Source organism: Lactuca saligna, chromosome 6 (assembly GCF_052625555.1).
Source record: "Lactuca saligna cultivar CGN05327 chromosome 6, ASM5262555v1, whole genome shotgun sequence".
In the NCBI taxonomy this organism is placed as follows: Eukaryota; Viridiplantae; Streptophyta; class Magnoliopsida; order Asterales; family Asteraceae; genus Lactuca; species Lactuca saligna.
Genome location: NC_136422.1, coordinates 37,496,071 through 37,514,762, shown reverse-complemented (window position 1 = coordinate 37,514,762; position 18,692 = coordinate 37,496,071).

Genomic DNA, 18,692 nt, shown 5'->3' with positions numbered 1-18,692 from the left:
TGCAACAAAGGAGTGCAAGTCCTTATAAGGGAGTTTATGGTCAATGGACCCTAATTTTTGGAGTTTACGACCCAGGGGAGTTTACTCCTAGCCATAAACTCTCAATTGGGTCGCCAAATGAGGCTCAAAGCTATAATGACTTAAGTGGTTAAGTGTTCAACGGCTTAAACAAGAGGTTGGGTGGGTTTAAGATCCAAGAATGGCCTTGTATTGAGTTTACGGCCTGGGGAGCACTTCCCCATGAGTTTACGGCCGTAAACTCATGGTATGAAGTACCATTTCGTGTATTGAAGTCCCTAGATCAATGGTGTAAGGTTCTATGCTAAGTTCCAAGGCTTACTAAGGTGTTAGGGTGTCATTTGCACCCTTAAAAGGGGTTTACGGCCCAAGAACATGTCTTGGCCGTAAAATCCTTGAATCATGTGATTCTTTATGTTTTATAAGCCCTAAACATGTTAAACCTAGTGTACAATGAGTTAGAATAAGGGCACTTACGATCTAAGAGCTTCAATGGTTGTTTTTGGCCAAGAACACTAGTGTGCGTTCTTGGTGAAACTTGAAGATCTACAAAATGGAATGATTTCATGGATGAAATCATGTAAGATTACTAGTTCATGTAAGATATCAACTAGTTAAGACAATAAAATTACAAGATTTGAAGATCGGGGACGAAGCTATTTTGGTATGTACTTGACCCGATGGTGCATGGTCCTTTTGGGTTGCCTTCACCAAAGCAACTTGATTGGAGAAATGAATAAAGAGAGAGAGGATAATATGATTTATTAATATGTTATAAGAATAATATATTAAAGGAGAAATCATATTTGTTTAATTAATATTGGTCAATAATTAATTAAGAATTAGTTTTGTGATCAAATGTAATTAATTAAACTAGAGGGGCTGATTTGTAATTATGTGATAGTTACAAAATAAGGTAAGGATTATCTTATTTATATGGTGGACGAATTTAAGGTTGGAAAGCCTTAGAATTCGAGTATGATAAGGATTCAAGGATTATCTTATTGGTTGCTTAATGGATAATCAACTAGATAAGGATAATGACTGAAACCCTATCTCTACACCTATATAAACACCCCTAGGGTCATGAATTCGTGTATCCCTTCCCAAGAGTTCCTAGATACAAATTCTAACCTCTCACCTCTCTCTTTATACCTTCTCCATTTGCTTATGGTGTTTGTAAACCATTAGAGGAGTGACACTTGTGACTCTAAGCCTTCCAAAGTCATTACAAGGAGATTTGGGATTGTTATTGCTACATAACAATCAAGGTATGATCTTAAACCTAATTACATATTAATATGATTACTTGAATGCTAGAATTAGGGTTTATAGTCTTGGATTCAAAGCATGTACAATAGAGAAACCTAGATCCAAGCATTAGGGTTTGTATGAGCACATAGGATGTCTTATGACCAAAACCCATCAGTGGTATCAGAGCCTAGCTTGGTTTCAATTGTATTGATGCATTGTATAACTGAAAAATCATTTTTTGGGCTTTATGGCTGAGGAACTCGGCGAGTATACCTCAACTCGGCGAGTACAGTGTGGTACTCGGCGAGTTCGAGCGTCAGATAATGCTTATCTCGGGATTTCTTGCTGTTTTTGCATTTGGATAGTTACCTTATCATGTTAGATCAATATAAATCCAATTTTATGATATATATGACTATATTCTTGATCTAATTAAAGATAATTATCAATTAACAAGATAATTGTTTCCTTATAAGATAATTGATTAATTATTTTGAGCAAATTGATAAATTGTTTGGCAAGAAATCATTAAACAAATCAAATAATAATTATGTAACTAAATGTTAGTTTAGACTATTTGTTATTTGATCCTTGTTGTTATGAAAAGTTTCATATTTTCCCCTTTAGGTTTTATAGTTTAAATTTGAACCCAAAAGTTTTAAAGTTTTGAAATTTAAATAGTTAAAACCCTAATGTTTTGAAATGTTTCAAAACTTGCCATCAAGTTTTGGAATTTAAAAGTTGATTAAAAGTTTAATTAGAAATGTTAAATTCTAAAACCCTAGTAATGTTTTGAAAAGTTCAAATCACACCCTTATGGTTTTATTAATTAATTAAGGAGTATAATTAAAAGAGATTTAATAAATCCATAAAGGTTTAGGTTAACCTTTTAATTGAATTAAAAGTGTAATTGTTAAAGTTAACCATATAGTATTTTAAAAGTATAAAATACACCCTATACTATATATAACATTAAAAGTCTAACATTATATATATGTATGAGTAAAAGTCAGTCTTACCGTTAGTAGGCCTCATTCACGAAGCTGGTCTATAAGGGGTGTTTAAGGAAATTGCCTATAAAATGGCGATTGAATGGGTATCCACTCTTACCCACCGCACTCTTGACTAGTGGAGGGTCGTTAGCCGAACGGGTAGGATAGGATGAAACCTTCCATTATAAGTATAATGAAATACCAAGTAACTAAATGTTTTTCAAATTCCCAATCTTAGTTACTTAGGCAAAGTGAATTGATGCAATTCCATGAAATTACACTTTGTGCCCTTGCGAAGACGTTAGTGGAGCGTGTGTGGTTTATCGGCACACTAAATGGTTCTAAGCAAAGGTAGCAAAGGGTGACTCAATGTTTGTCATAGTTCGGTGGAGCGTGTGTGGTTTACCGGCACATCGAATAGGTGATTGTAACATGTGAGGGCACCATGTAGTTTGCATGGTTATTCACACCCGCTTTGTGATCCTCGACATCCCAGTCACAAACTAGAGGGGCATATCGAGATTTAAACATGCCATTGAAATGTTCAATGAATCTCAAAGGATCTAGGAGTTTTCATAGATTTAAAACTTAAATTTCTTTTTCGTTTTTCATGGTGGAAATTAGTGAATCGTCATTCACTTACCTTCAAATGTTCTGTGATTTGGGTTACGGCATCCCTCTCCCGAGTTGTAGGATATTGTGTTGGGTCCTAGCCTTGGAATTTCATTTGGGTGATTTACCAAGGACTCAATCAATCAACTAACTTGAATTCGTTTTTCTCCCGATGTCAAAGTTCGACAACTATGGTGTTCTCAATCCCGTGGAACAAGCATTCCACATGAAGATGATATTCCACGATTCGATCGAGGAACAAGAAATCATGCTTCACTTCCTCCTCCTCCTCCAATTATTCTCCCAAACCCACAAGATTGTAAAATTGAAAAGTTCAATATCACTCAAGCCCTTTTGGCAAGTAAACATAAAGAGGGCAAGTCGGTGTGTGCACACGTCTTAGGGATGAAGTCACACATTGATAGGTTAAGAATGATGGGATCCGTTGTCGGTGAAGAGATGGCTATTGATTGGGTTCTTCAGTCACTTCCTAACTCGTATAGTGAGTTCGTAAGAGAGTACTATATGATGAACCACGACGTGACACTTATAGATCTCACCTACATGCTTATTGCTGCTGAATCAACAATGGTTTGGCGCAATAGAAAAGCAAAGTTGATTGGTGAATCTGCCTTCAAGACCTCTATGGATATAGACAATGGAAATGAAAGACATGCAATGATCAAAAAGTTTGATCATAAGAGAAAGGCGATGTCTGAAGTAGTTCCATGTGTTGTTCCAAAGGAGTCAATTTGCTTTTATTGCCAAGAGAAGGGGCATTGGAGACGAAGTTGCCCTACTTACCTAAGAGATCTAAGAGATGGGACAGTCAAAAGTATGACTACGCTTTAGGTAAGAATCCACTATCTAACTCCATTAAGTTCCTATTCATTGATTCTTAATACATGATGTGATAAGATTGCATTTGAATGTTTTGAAGGATCGGTGAAAAGAAAGGAAGCTTGATAAGAGAGCAAGATGAATCTAATCACAAGAGATGGATCTCGATCTCATGGACTTGAAGATTGGATTTTGAGCTTAGATAGTTATGATAGAGTTGTTAGAAATTTTCTTTTTACATAGTTTTCAATAGATTTTGCATTGTAAGGACAAATGTTTTGCCGCTGCTTTTATAAATAAAATAAATTTTGTTTGACTTATTTATTTGTTTACTTCCTTGCAATGAAATCGTTATGAAAATTGATGTTTGCGTATTTCTACAACGAATGGATATGATTCTTAGTTATGGAAATGTCAAGAATTTACCAAATAGGGAGAGTTTCTCATCGCCCAAGTTTCAATTGGACAGAAACTTGGAATCACGCAACTTGGTTGTACGATGAATGAGAAATTTCATATTTGGAAATTAGACTAATTCATTGACAAAGTGTCAAGTGAAGGACTAGGAGATCGAGTACACAAAGTTGTGTGTTGATCGAGTTTACCATAAGAGTAACAAAGATATTCGTCATGATTTACTAAAGGCTTAGTAAATATGATTACACTTACAAGATTAAGTGTAATTTTGAATTGATTAAAGGGTTTAGATCAATAGCAAAATGAATAAGAAGAATCAAGTAGGCAGAGAGATAAAAGTTTCTCCATTCTAAGAAGAAGGGAGAGTACCTTTTATGCTTTATGATAGGTCTTAATGATTGAGAACCATATCTCAATTGATCCTCTAAGTGAGTCTTGGTACAATTGTATGTCCAAGAAGAGGAATCAAAGATTGAAGAAATGGTCAAATCAAGAAGTCAATCATACTTTGTTCCAAAACAAGTCTTAAGGTCAAGATTGTGACATTGAGTGAATAGTATAACATTCATCAATTGTGGAAAGTTGTGATGTCGTGGATAAGACAGAGACCAACTAAGACCAATTTATGAAGTGTTTTGATAAAAGCTACACTAACTCTTGAATATTTGGTTGTCAACAAATGTTTATTGACAAGAGAATCTTATATGTCAAGGAGTCAGCGGGAGTCTTAATGGTCTTGAAAGGTTTCAAGAACAAATCAAATAAACCTTATCGATCATCACTAGCACACAAGTTGAGGTTTACAACCTATCGTGAAGACATTATTTTGTTTCTGTGCCAATCTAATCAAGTTAATCATGCATGTGAGTCCTATGAGTTCTCATTTGAATGCATAAAAGGCAAGGACCTTGATCAATGAAAGGTACATTGATAGGAAAAAGGTGAGATGCTCAACTACTTGGAAGACGTGGTGGGCAGCTGTGCTACCATAAGGCAAGAAATCAAGATTAAGAAAGTTCGGTCCATATGAGTCTGAATTTGTTGTAAAATTTGTTTTAACAAATTCACATGGATAGGAACAAATACACCATTTAAATCTAAGTGTCATAAGATTTCCTCCTTCATGAAAATGATTGTGAGAAAATGCTTTCACTAAGAAAGATTTTAAGAAGATAGTGATTGTAAAATTGCATTCTCGAATTTGATCATGGTTACGGCATCCCTTTCCATAATTTGAATTGTGAGGTTTGGCAATTAGTCTTAATTGTTAAGACACACATATGAACTATCTAAGGCAAAGGTGTATAAGTTCAAGAAGCCTTGATAAAAGATTATCAAAGCACTAAGTATTAGAAACATGGACTTAAGAAATTCAATAGGTATTGTTTTTCTGAAAGTTAAGATGTTTATGAATACATGTCGAAGCTAGTGGGAGCATAAGTGTTATGTTTTATAATAATCATCATGATAGTGGGAGCATAAATGTTATGATTATATGATTATTAAGGCACGTATTGCATAGTTGGCAATATTAATTATAGAAAACAAGAGTCATACTTTGCAAAGTTGTAAGAGTTATAAAGTTGTTTTGCTATAATTAAGGGAGAGAATATTATGATTCATTTCAAATCTAAAGGATTAGGTTGAGAAATGTTAATAAACTTAGTCAAGGGTACATAGTGTGTTCTTAAAGTTTCGATTATGATTACGGCATTCCTCTTCACAATTCGAATTTTGAGAACATAGCAAATAAAACATTGTGCGTCGTGTCTCATACGCTTCGGGTATAGGATCGATTGCAAATGCTTTAATGTTTGACCATTCTAAAATTTTCCAAATGTCTAGTGCATTTAGAGGGAAAAGGGACAAGAATTCGATTTGACTAAAAATAATTAAACAACTATCAAAGGACAATCCAAAGTTCGACGAGGATTGGTCGCTTGTGAGTAGTTGGAAGTATAGTATTGGAAAATATGGAAATGTTTCCATATTGGATGGACAATATCGACATCATTACAAATAGAAAAGATTCTATTATGAATGAGTTTTCATGAGGAAAATATGGAAGCGTGTTCATATTAGGAAGTAAATACTGAAAATCTATGTCTAGATTAGAAACTTTTATGCAAAAGGATGTTCAAAGGAATGTACTTTGAGAGAGAGACATCATATCTAAGGAATTGTCTTGTAACAATCTCCGATAGAGGACTTTGTAATATCATTGGCAATAGTCTTTGAGACTTTGGTGCAGTGACATTACAAAAGGATCGTTGCATAAAATGTTAGACTCTAGTATATTCTACAAGTAACAAGAATTTGATATTCTTACACTTAAGAAAATGGATTTGGAGTTGTAAAATGAGAATGATTGGAAACATGTTCAATTTGTCTATTTCACAAAAGTAAGAACCATAGGTAAACATTGTGTGCATGCTAGGAGCATGGGACAAGTGTAATAATTCAAGTATAAAGTTGATTACCCGAAACGACTAATAATGAGTAATCGATATGGTGATAAATAAAATGTGTTTTGTTTATACTCAAAGGTTTGAGGCCATATGGGATTAGTATTATTCTTGTGTTTCACCTTGCATGTTTTGACTTCCAGAATAATTGAGTTTATTAAGAATAATCGAATTATTCAAACAGGCCACAGTCGTTCATATGTTGGAAGTAGATATGAATGAAGACTGTCGTGAATTGGTGTGTGGATTGTCTAGAAGAGTATTAGACATAAGCAAATGTTTGCTGCAACGTTCATGAGTGCTTATGAATATGATTTGAGCATTGGATTAAACCCACGCTCACTTGGATCACTATCTCGAGTGATTAGTGAGACGATAACATCTTATATTCTTGAAACCGAGATGTGTGAGTTGTATCTTGCTAATTGGTTGCACATTGATAATATGTAAACGCACTAGTAACTTGGTGTTATAAAACATATTGTTGTGGGTGATTTGGTTAGTAAGTGCAAGCAACATTGTATCAAAGTTTATCCGTTCCTTTTATCCAAGGTAGGATAAAAGCGATATCTTTGGGCCCCTCGATGGTTTAGTGATGACATACGTAAATGCTCGGCCGGGCTAGGGCTAATTTGATTTGTTCAATTAGTCTGTCGTCATAAATCGGAAATCGAGATATAGTACAAAGAGAATGATTAGAAATCATATCTCATACGATATCTAGAATGGAGGAATATATGATCCCTTATCTAAGGACACGCGTATCTGATATGATCAGAGTTGACAGTGGCTTTGGAAAGCTACGATTGCAGATCAGGATCTGAAGTTATACGCATAATAGTTGTTAGACTTATCCAAGTGGGAGACTATTGGATTAGTGTCTAAGTCCATAACTATTTTGGTATGTACTTGACCCGATGGTGCATGGTCCTTTTGGGTTGCCTTCACCAAAGCAACTTGATTGGAGAAATGAATAAAGAGAGAGAGGATAATATGATTAATTAATATGTTATAAGAATAATATATTAAAGGAGAAATCATATTTGTTTAATTAATATTGGTCAATAATTAATTAAGAATTAGTTTTGTGATCAAATGTAATTAATTAAACTAGAGGGGCTGATTTGTAATTATGTGATAGTTACAAAATAAGGTAAGGATTATCTTATTTATATGGTGGACGAATTTAAGGTTGGAAAGCCTTAGAATTCGAGTATGATAAGGATTCAAGGATTATCTTATTGGTTGCTTAATGGATAATCAACTAGATAAGGATAATGACTGAAACCCTATCTCTACACCTATATAAACACCCCTAGGGTCATGAATTCGTGTATCCCTTCCCAAGAGGTCCTAGATACGAATTCTAACCTCTCACCTCTCTCTTTATACCTTCTCCATTTGCTTATGGTGTTTGTAAACCATTAGAGGAGTGACACTTGTGACTCTAAGCCTTCCAAAGTCATTACAAGGAGATTTGGGATTGTTATTGCTACATAACAATCAAGGTATGATCTTAAACCTAATTACATATTAATATGATTACTTGAATGCTAGAATTAGGGTTTATAGTCTTGGATTCAAAGCATGTACAATAGAGAAACCTAGATCCAAGCATTAGGGTTTGTATGAGCACATAGGATGTCTTATGACCAAAACCCATCACTACAAAATGGAATGATTTCACGGATGAAATCATGTAAGATTACTAGTTCATGTAAGATATCAACTAGTTAAGACAATAAAGTTACAAGATTTGAAGATCGGGGACGAAGATCGGGATGATAGTTGAGAGGATTTCAGCCAAAGGAAAAGGAGGAATGAAACAAATGGCCAGAACTTCACCTTATAGGAGGAGTTTACGGCCCACGTGGAGTTTACGGCCTTAAACTCCCCTGTGGTGGCCATGAACTCCTGGTCAAGGTGTTCCAGACTTGTTCTTTGAGCAATAGATTCAGCAGATAAACCCCGACACTTATTCCTTAAGTGTACAAGGCTCAAAACGCTCAAATAAACTCCTAATTGTGCTAAAAGATAACAGCAATGAGTTTGACTTTTAATGAAGTGTTTGATTGAACTGGATGGAAAATTTTGGGTTGTCACAAAACTACAACTTGTTGATGTACGGGAAGCTTTACTTGAAGTTGGAGAAAAGGCAAATGTTGTTGCAATTGCAAGTGCAGCAAGTTCAATAGTAGAAAAAAAAAAACTTGGTGAGTTTGAATTTTTGGTATCTATTGTTATCTGGTATCAAGTATTAAACCAAGTGAATATTGTGAGTAAAAAGTTACAATAAAAGGATATGCATCTTGATAATTCTATTACAAAAATAAGCATATTGATTGAGTACTTCAAGGATTATAAAGAAACTGGTTATTTAAAAGTGATTGCTTAAGTTAAGGAGATTGTTATTGAAATGGTTATTGATTCAGTATTTCCACAAAAACGTTTGATTCAAAGGAAAAAAAGTTTGATGAGAGTTCAAGTAGTGAAGAGGTTTCATTTACAGCTGAAGAGAGTTTCAGAGTCAATTATCTCTTATACATTGTTGATCAAGCTAGTGCCTCCCTTAAGGCAAGATTTGAACAATTCAAAGAGTATGACAAATTATTTAGTTTTTTTATTTCCACATAATTTGAGTGGAATTAAAGGTAAATATCTTAAGTCGTCTTGCCATATTCTTGAAAAAGCACTCAAGTTTGAAGAAAGATCGGATATTGATGCCGAATAACTTTATTTTGATTTGAATTTATTTGTGACATTGAAAACCAGTGAATTTAGTAACCCTCTAGATGTTGTATGGGAGGAAATGTCGCACCCCGATTTGTTGTCGTGAGATTGGATACAGGGTGATGGGATGGACGGAGGTAGTTATGCAGACTAACGAGAAATTTTAGCAGATTAGGCAACGGTTGCAAACCGCTCAGAGTTGACAGAAGAGTTATGCCGACAAACGCCGATCTGAGTTAGAGTTTCAGGTGGATGGTATGGTACTCCTGAAGGTCTCACCCTGGAAGGGTGTGATTCGCTTCAGGAAGAAGGGGAAATTGGGTCCCTGATACATTGGGTCATTCAGGGTCCTTGCCAAGTTTGGCAAGGTGTCGTACAGACTAGAGCTCCCGGAGGAGCTTGGTCGGATCCACAACATTTTCCATGTGTCGCAGTTGAGAAAGTGCATTGTGGATCAGGAGGCAGTGGTGCCATTAGATGATATTCAGGTTGATGAACGCCTGAGTTACGTGGAGAGGCATGTGGCCATACTCAAGAAGAAGATGAATGTTTTGCGGAACAAAGAGATACCTTTGGTAAAAGTGCAGTGGTAACATCGGAGGGGATCCGAGTGGACGTGGGAGCCGGAGGCAGAGATGCGAGAGCATTACCCGGCATTGTTTACCCCAGCAGACTTCGAGGGCAAACTCTAGTTCAATTATGGGAGAATTGTAATGCCCCGATTCTCAGGTATTGATTTATGTATGAATCTTTTATGTTTTTGGGTCTACTCGACGAGTTGGCCGCCCTACTCGTCGAGTAGTAGCGAGTTGGTCCGCGTGTTTTAATGATCTACTCGCCGAGTCCAAGAGCGGACTCGATGAGTAGGAGCTGGCAGATGAAACCCTAGATTTCGGGGAATTTCAACCTATTTAAAGGATCATTAGCCTCCCCCAGCCTCCCCTTTACTGCTTCTTGTCCCTCTCAAACCCTAAATCGAGTGTGTGTGTGTGTGTGTGTGTGTGTTCTTTTGGTGTGTTCAAGCTTGGATGAGGAATTTTGGAGGAGGAAACACTTGGGGAAGCAAGGAAATCAAGGCTAGGAACTCGTGAGGAGCTTAGAGATTCATCAGTTTTCACTCTCTGGAAGGTATTAAGTTGTTTCCTTGGCTCATCTCTTTTTTAACCTCTTTTGGATGGGTTTTATGAAAGGCTTCTTATGTTTGAGCTAAGATCAGAAGTTGTAACTTTAGATCTGGACTCCCTTTGGCCTCTAGATCGATAAAGTTATCAGCCATGCCTAGTATGAGCCTTCCCTCAAGTGTGAGACTTCATTGCAAGCTTAGTTTTGTCATTTAAGGGCCTTAAATCTTTGCATGCACGTAAAGTTTGCAACTTTACGTGATAATCAGGCCTTGGAAGGCTGGATCTGTAATCTGGAGCCTTTGCATGGCTTAAAAAGCATCTGTATGGATGAAGGATTGAAGGGAATCGGCGAGTCGCAAGGTCGACTCGGCGAGTCATATGAAGATGGTCATGAACTCGACGAGTTGGATGAACAACTAGACCAATCCGATGAAGAATGCCTTGGGCTCGGCGAGTCAGTCGATGACTCAGCGAGTCGGCTAGGGTTTTCTCAACCTTTGGACACGTATGAGCGCGTCAAGTTGTAAGGGAAAAACTCACCGAGTTGGACAAGGAGTTACGACCACTGACACTAGGAACTCGACGAGTCACTCCGGTGACTTGGCAAGTTGGCGAGTTATGCAAGGAATTCGACGAGTAACTGATGATACTCGACGAGTTGAGCTCAACATGGATTGTTGACCTGGACAGTTGACTTTGACTTCGACCATGGGTTAACTAGATGACATACAGTTTGGAAAGATTGGAAACTTACAAGTATGGTTTACAATGAATATAGGTGGTGGAGCCCGTGGTAGTGATCTGGGAGTTCGATCTTATCTTACAATTTGATAGTTGTGAGGTGAGTTATCCTCACTATATTAACAGGGTCTAAGGTACTAAGGCCAACCCTTTATGGATTGTGTTTGGTTATGGCATGATATGTTTATTAATTACATCTTGGTAGTTAGGATGGTGATATGCTTATGCATGGTGACCAGGTTAGGTCAATATTTTGGTTATAGGATGATGCTATGTTAATGACCAATTAGGTCTTTACCCCGATTATTGGGGACGTTGCTATGATTAGTGATCTAATAGATCGGTTAACTATTATATGATATGAGCTAGCGTATGATATTATGTGCACATGTTTTATGGATTGATATTGGGATACTCTGATAATTACTATTTTAGAAACAACCTTTGTAATGATGAATAGTTTTTAAATGTTTTGAAAAGTTTTAAGTTGGCATGATATTTTCTTGATGTTACACCACCTTCATATATCCAGTGGCCGAAGAGGAAGAACCAAAGGATATCAAATCAATCAAAGACACCTGAAATGTAATTTAATTTCTTAATTATAAAAATTGTTTCAGAAAAGACAGAAAAACACTGAATCATTATAAAACAGGATCAGTTCAAGACTGATGCTGTGAATATGTAGTAGTTTAGTAAATTAGTAAATGGGTCAATATTTTGGGATAATTTATAGTTTAATCTTAACTTTTATTTTTTTGAACAAAAAAATCTCAATTATTCTATATTTTGTCCAAATTTACAAAACACTCAATTTTTTTTAACAAAAAATGACAGATTATCATATAAAATTAGATAATTAAGACTTTAAAAAATAAATGCTATGATTAAACCATAAATTTATACAAAATATTGAAATTTATCAAAATTTCACGTTAATATCTATACCTAATTCAAGTCAATAAAATACTCTTAAAATACGTTATCTCACATGGCAAAGTTGGTTTAACGTTCACCCAATACATCCACCCTTGAATTAACGCTTTAATATTTTAAACCAAATTTAATATTTGGCTAGACTAAATATATAATTTATCAAATAACCGTATGATTTACAGAATGCTAATACAATTTTGAATAGAATAACATAAATTTCAATATTTATATTTCTATGAAATGATAATTACGGATTGTTTAATATTCCTGCAACATATTCCAAAGTTACGTATTTTCATGCATTAAACTCATGATTCATTAGTGTACGTAGCCTTATACTTATGTGATGTGATATGTTATCTGTATTTTAGGTTCAAGCGAGAATTGCTCAAGGGATTTTTTGGCAAATGATAGGACTAATGCTCAAGACTTTGGTGTTTGGCGTGTTCAGCAAAAATAAAGGCGATAAAGTTAGATAATCGAGACTTCAAAAAATAAAAGTAGTTGTTAACGGATAATTTTGTGAGAACGATCAAGTTTTTATAAAGAAATATTTTAATATTTTATTGTTTGTAAAAATATAATATATATATAATATTCTAAAATTATATGTTTTATAATATTAAAAAAATATGTTAACAATATTGTTTTAAAATAATGAATATTACACACATTATTTTTTATGAACACTAGTACACTAGAATATTTTACTAGAAAAAATTGAATATTAAAATTTAAATAATAAACATTTAAAAAAAAAATTAAAATAAGAAATAAAAAAAATATTAATTACAACTAGATTCGTGTCCCCCGCTACGCTATGCGGGGGTTAGATGGTGTAGATGTTTACGCTTGAAGTATACGTATGTTCATTATTTTGTATGCGTTGACTGTTGGAGTTATTTGGATTTGCGTGCTGTAAGGGTAGATGTGTTATCTGATGGTAATAAATATATTTTCGAAATATAAAACTAACGAAGAAAGGTTTGATTTCTTAGGATTTATTGTATTGTTTGTTCGTATTATGTTGTAGAAGTGGATGATGCTGCTTTTGTTATGGTGTTGGATGGTCTTGCACGATCTTGTTGCATATTTTGATGGTTGCTGACATGTTTTCCTGCATCATGTTGAACATGTTGAGCATCAGCACGGTGTCTTTGTCAATGCCCTCTCAATCACTTTCACGATATTCACATCCAAAAAAAAAAAAATACAATGTCAGTATGCTTTACCCTAAAAATATATTTCACGTATACCTTCTTTGGATGTTGAATATAAGGCCTCACATTTGCCATGTCACCAACCTCAAGTATGTTATTAACATTCCCCCTATCATCCTTTTCTGTAGGTGAAGTTGTTGAATGCCTCCAATTCCCATTCACTATAAACTTGTAATAATACCTGAAACATTTCTCATCAAATTAATTAGTCACGTCACATAGTTTGACCAAAATAGTCAACTTAAATTTAAAGTAGAATGATAAAACTTACTTCCCCTGTGCAAGTCGAACTTCAGCTTCATATTGTGGCCCACCTTTATGGATTGCTTTAACTGGTTCTTTCCAATTCCCAGTGAAACCTCCAATTAATTCCACATTCTCTCACTCATGTCCATTCCACACAAATGTGACAGAATAGGTAGCAGGTCCCTCATGTTTCCCATTTTCCACCATAGCTATCAAATCCCATGTTGCTCTATCAGGACGACACATGTGCAATCCAGATACATAATTGTAAGCTGCATGAAGTGAAGTATCAGTCATCCAATGAAGATATGCAATCACACAACAAAATGTCATTATTGTCTTTATTCTTCAAAAAAAATTCAAATAATATAAGAAAACAAAGGAGAAATTGTAGCTTTACCCAACTATATTCAAATTTCTCAAATGTTGCCTTTTTCACCAATATCTCCAAATGTTCATCATTTTCTCAAAAACTTTATAAGCAATCTCTGGAAAAACAATATCTCCAAATGTTCATCATTTTCTCAAAAACTTTATAAGCAATCTTTGGAAAAACTAATGATAAAACACCATATATTGCAAAATGACATATTGAAAAGAAACCATAATCGCTCATTTTAACGAAGTTTAGCTTACTTCCTATGTTCCTCACCAAGTAGCCTCATATGCTCCTTAAGAAGCCTCACCCTACTTAAAAGCCCAAAATTTGGAAAATAACATCTCCAAAGAGGTGATAGTGACACACAAATAATGAGCTTTTTGGGAATCTTTTCATATCCATAAATACAAATATGTGGTTGTTTGCTAACATAATCAGAACATTAAGAAACAGTAGAAAAATATATAGAAAATCAACAGAATTTATACTGGTGGTTTGTCCTTTGTCATTATAACTCTTGCTTATATATCTAGTGGTTTGTCCTTTGTCATTATAACTCTTGCCTATATATCTGCAACTTTCAATTGGCCCCCACTATCCAGCAAATTATTTCTGGCACCCTACCAATATTTTAATTATTAAAAAAAATGTCAACATATGAACTTATATAAGTAAATTTATATAAGAACACGAATTAAAACTGGTGGTTTGTCCTTTGTCATTATAACTCTTGCCTATATATCTGCAACTTTCAATTGGCCCCCACTATCCAGCAAATTATTTCTAGCACCCTACCAATATTTTAATTATTAAAAAAAATGTCAACATATGAACTTATATAAGTAAATTTATATAATTAGTCGAACCTATATTAGCTGCCTTACTTTGGCCTTAAATCACAGTGGATAATTGGATCTAGCTTACAGTCATAAAGATAACTCATACCCCTGTTATCAATCAAAGAGCAAAAAGTGTCAAATACTAAGTATATGATTTCAAAATAATAAATATTTTAATATTATTACAAATACTATTATCATAATAATGATCCATTAGGATTATTGGTAACTTTTACACCGTTTCTTTGATCTTCTTTTTTAGTTATTTTTTCTAAAAGTTTACAACCGGACATGTTATTAATATAATATTATAAAAAAAATCCTAACTTACCTTTTTTCTCCCGATTAACATAAACTGAGGTTAAAAAAAAATTACTTGCCTCCCAATATCCAGAGCAAATGTAAGAGCTTTTGATGGGACAAGTGACAACTTTCCTATCTTTTGAAGATAGCTTCTAAGATCACCTTGAAAATTCATCTAAATTCAATCATTTCTATAGTATTATCAATTTATCAAATCAACATGAAACACAAAAAGCTTGTTAGAAATACAAATCTATGCAACAGAGTTCTAAACAACATAACCAATGAAATAAACCCAGGTATACCATAAGATCTGCGTGCAATCCCAAATACAACATCAAATTAAACTGTATACCTTTAATTTTAGAACAATAAAAAAAGAATATAAAAAACAAAAAAGGTACCATTTTTAATCCTGTCAAGTGCTTCCAACGGCCCTGTTTTTTTCGGTTTTTAAAATGCTAAAAACAGAAAATCGTAATGACAGTGGTTTTCTGGAATGAGTGATTTTCTTTCCAACATCATAATGATCGGTCATCGCCACAAACCTGATTGATGTGTGTGTATGTGACTGTATTTGTGTATCATTGTGGTAAGGGGGTATATTTAATGTTAGAATTTAGTATTTGTGTATCATCGGTTTTTTCGTTTTATTAATTCTAGAAGTGCATTAGATAAAAACCAACTTTTGTAAACGACATGGTATCGTTGATCAAACTTTTTGCATAATACATTTTCGTCTCAATGTTGTGTAAATTGACCTATTTAGTGGTAAATTATTAAGATACCCTTTTGAGAGGCATGCGTGCAAACCTGACTATATAAAATGAGTAAAACTTATCCTTTAAATTCCAAAAATTGATGTTTTGTTAACATCTATATACTTGAATGATACAAATATTAATATTTATTAAAAAAACATGAAATTCGTAGTCCATAAAATAGTAAATGCAAGTGGTTTATTATTATTATTATTATTATTATTATTATTATTATTATTATTATTATTATTATTATTATTATTATTATTATGATGTCTAATTATTATAAACTATTATCTATCTAACGTATTTAGTGACTGAGGTGAATATTGTATTGCATATACATTAGATGACATTTGATAGATAAAATATAAAATCGAACACTCCCTTGGCTTTTTTCTTTGTTCGCCAATTTAATAAAAGAGTAGTGCAAATTAAGAAAAACAATAAAATGTACCATAATTTCTAAAGGGGAGGGCTATCAAAATAATTTGCACACTAAAAACTCTTTTCGTTATTTAATACAATGGTTAGAATAGTAACCATGTTCTTTGCTGCAAAAACCGATAACAATGCATATCTATTTTGTGTTCCTTGAAATATAATAAATTCTTGAATGAATTATTGCTTAAACAAACTATTCACAACTCGTTGCTTAACGCGCATAAACGGCTAGTGTGTGTGTATATATATATATATATATATATATATATATATATATATATATATATATATATATATATATATATATAATTGTAAATCTGTTCCAGATTAGCTTATAACCGTTTTGGATTAGCATATGTATAACTTGGAAATTAATATTAATATGTATATTCGAACAAAACGTCAATACAAAAAATCAAAGAAAAATAAATGATTTTTAAAATGAGGAATTAGAAGTTAAATAAATATAAACAATAATAAATAATAATATGATTTTATATAATTTGTATAAATGATTTTAAAAAATAAATATAAATTTATAAATAATCTATATTAATTTTATAAAATAAAAAAGATAAGAAAAATCTAATTATTTAGGGGTTTTATACGAATGATTTAAGGATAAATTGAAATGAAATGACTTTTTTTTACGGTTTTTTAGACTAATTTATGAATCTAGCCATATTTTATAATAAGTTTTCGATTAATAGCCAAAAACTAGATTTTAGTCGGAAATAGACTTCCAAAACAGTAGATTTTAAGGAAACCTACAATTTCATCTAAAAACATATTGTTTGGTGAGTTCCGGAGGTAATAACCTACGATTTAGGGAGAATGAGCTACGGTTTTGGAACCCATTAGCCCAAAATAAATAAAGTTAATATTTTCTATTTAGGACATTTTTTTTGTTGTTTGGAACTAGAGAAATGTTCTCTATGGCGGTTACGAACAACAATTAGGTTTTTCTTGAAAACTTCGATATTTATTTGCATTCTATAGTTACCTTGAAATCTAATAGTGTTGAGTATAATGTTTTTGCAAAAAAATAACAAAATCATAGGTGCGGTATCCACCTACAGTGTACAAGACGTTGATGCACAAAATGTGCATTAACAGTTTGTACACCATAGACGACACTGTATTTATGGTTTGCTGAGTTTTTTTTTATTACATGTATAGTGATATAGATTTATTATGTCATATGTTATTTGGGTTGATTCGATAGTGATATAGATTTATTATGTCATATGAACGACATAACAATTGCATAACAATAATAAAACAGTAGATTATTTTAACAAGACCGTAGATGACACTTGCCACCTATTATGTACAAGCTGTTGATGCACATTTTGTGCATTAGAAGTTTGTACACCATAGATGATATGTTTGTACACCATAGATTATTAGAAGTTTGTACACCATAGAAGTTTTGTGCAATTGAATAACAACAATAAAACAGAGACTATTTTTTTGTTTTTGGTTTTTCTTTTTTAGTTTATAACATGTATAGTAGTCCAAAATTACCTTGTTTTTATATATACTAGTAAAAAATATGTACAGTATAGTAATCAAAACAAATATGAAATAGTAGTAAACTTCAAACAAAGAGTAGTCAACACCAAAAAAAAAAAAAAAAAAAAAAAATAGGTAACTGAAGGCTTCTAAGCCTCACCTACTCTTTTCTTTAGAATTGACATCATGTTCATCTAAACACCAAACCGTAGGTATTTTGAGAACATATCGTAGGTGAGTATAATCTATATGGGTATTCCTGGCATATGTGAAAAAACAGGAATGATAGGATTTTCAACTGGATTCATGCTTCCGCTTCGAATACCGCATATTTCACCATCACCTTGTTGTTTAATTGGATTAAATATAGAAGGAATTACAATTCTTGTACTTGGGCTAATTGCCTTTGTTGCCATTTACGAGTTTTAATTGTTTGTTTTGTACCATTTTCCTCTGCCATTCTTCTTTTAGACAGGATCTTGTTTTATATAATCCATTTGCTAACAAAAAGAAAAGCGAAAATTCCTTAATGTTTTTTACTAGATTTTTTCGAACGGCGAAATATATTAAAAGCTAACAAGATGCTAGAAATATACAAAAGAACAATTAAAATACCCTAATAACTGATGCTTTAATAACTCATGCTTTTATAACTCTGCATAACTAAACATTTATTAATGAAACTTTATCTGGTTCTATCGACATAAAGATTCACTTTGTTTATGAAATTAAAGTCACTGTTATTGGTTGGAATATCTATGCATTAATTAATCTTACTTAACGTAACATCACAGAAACTATAGTAACTAGACCATTTGTGCAATCCGATTATATCCAATAAAATAATGGTGGTGAT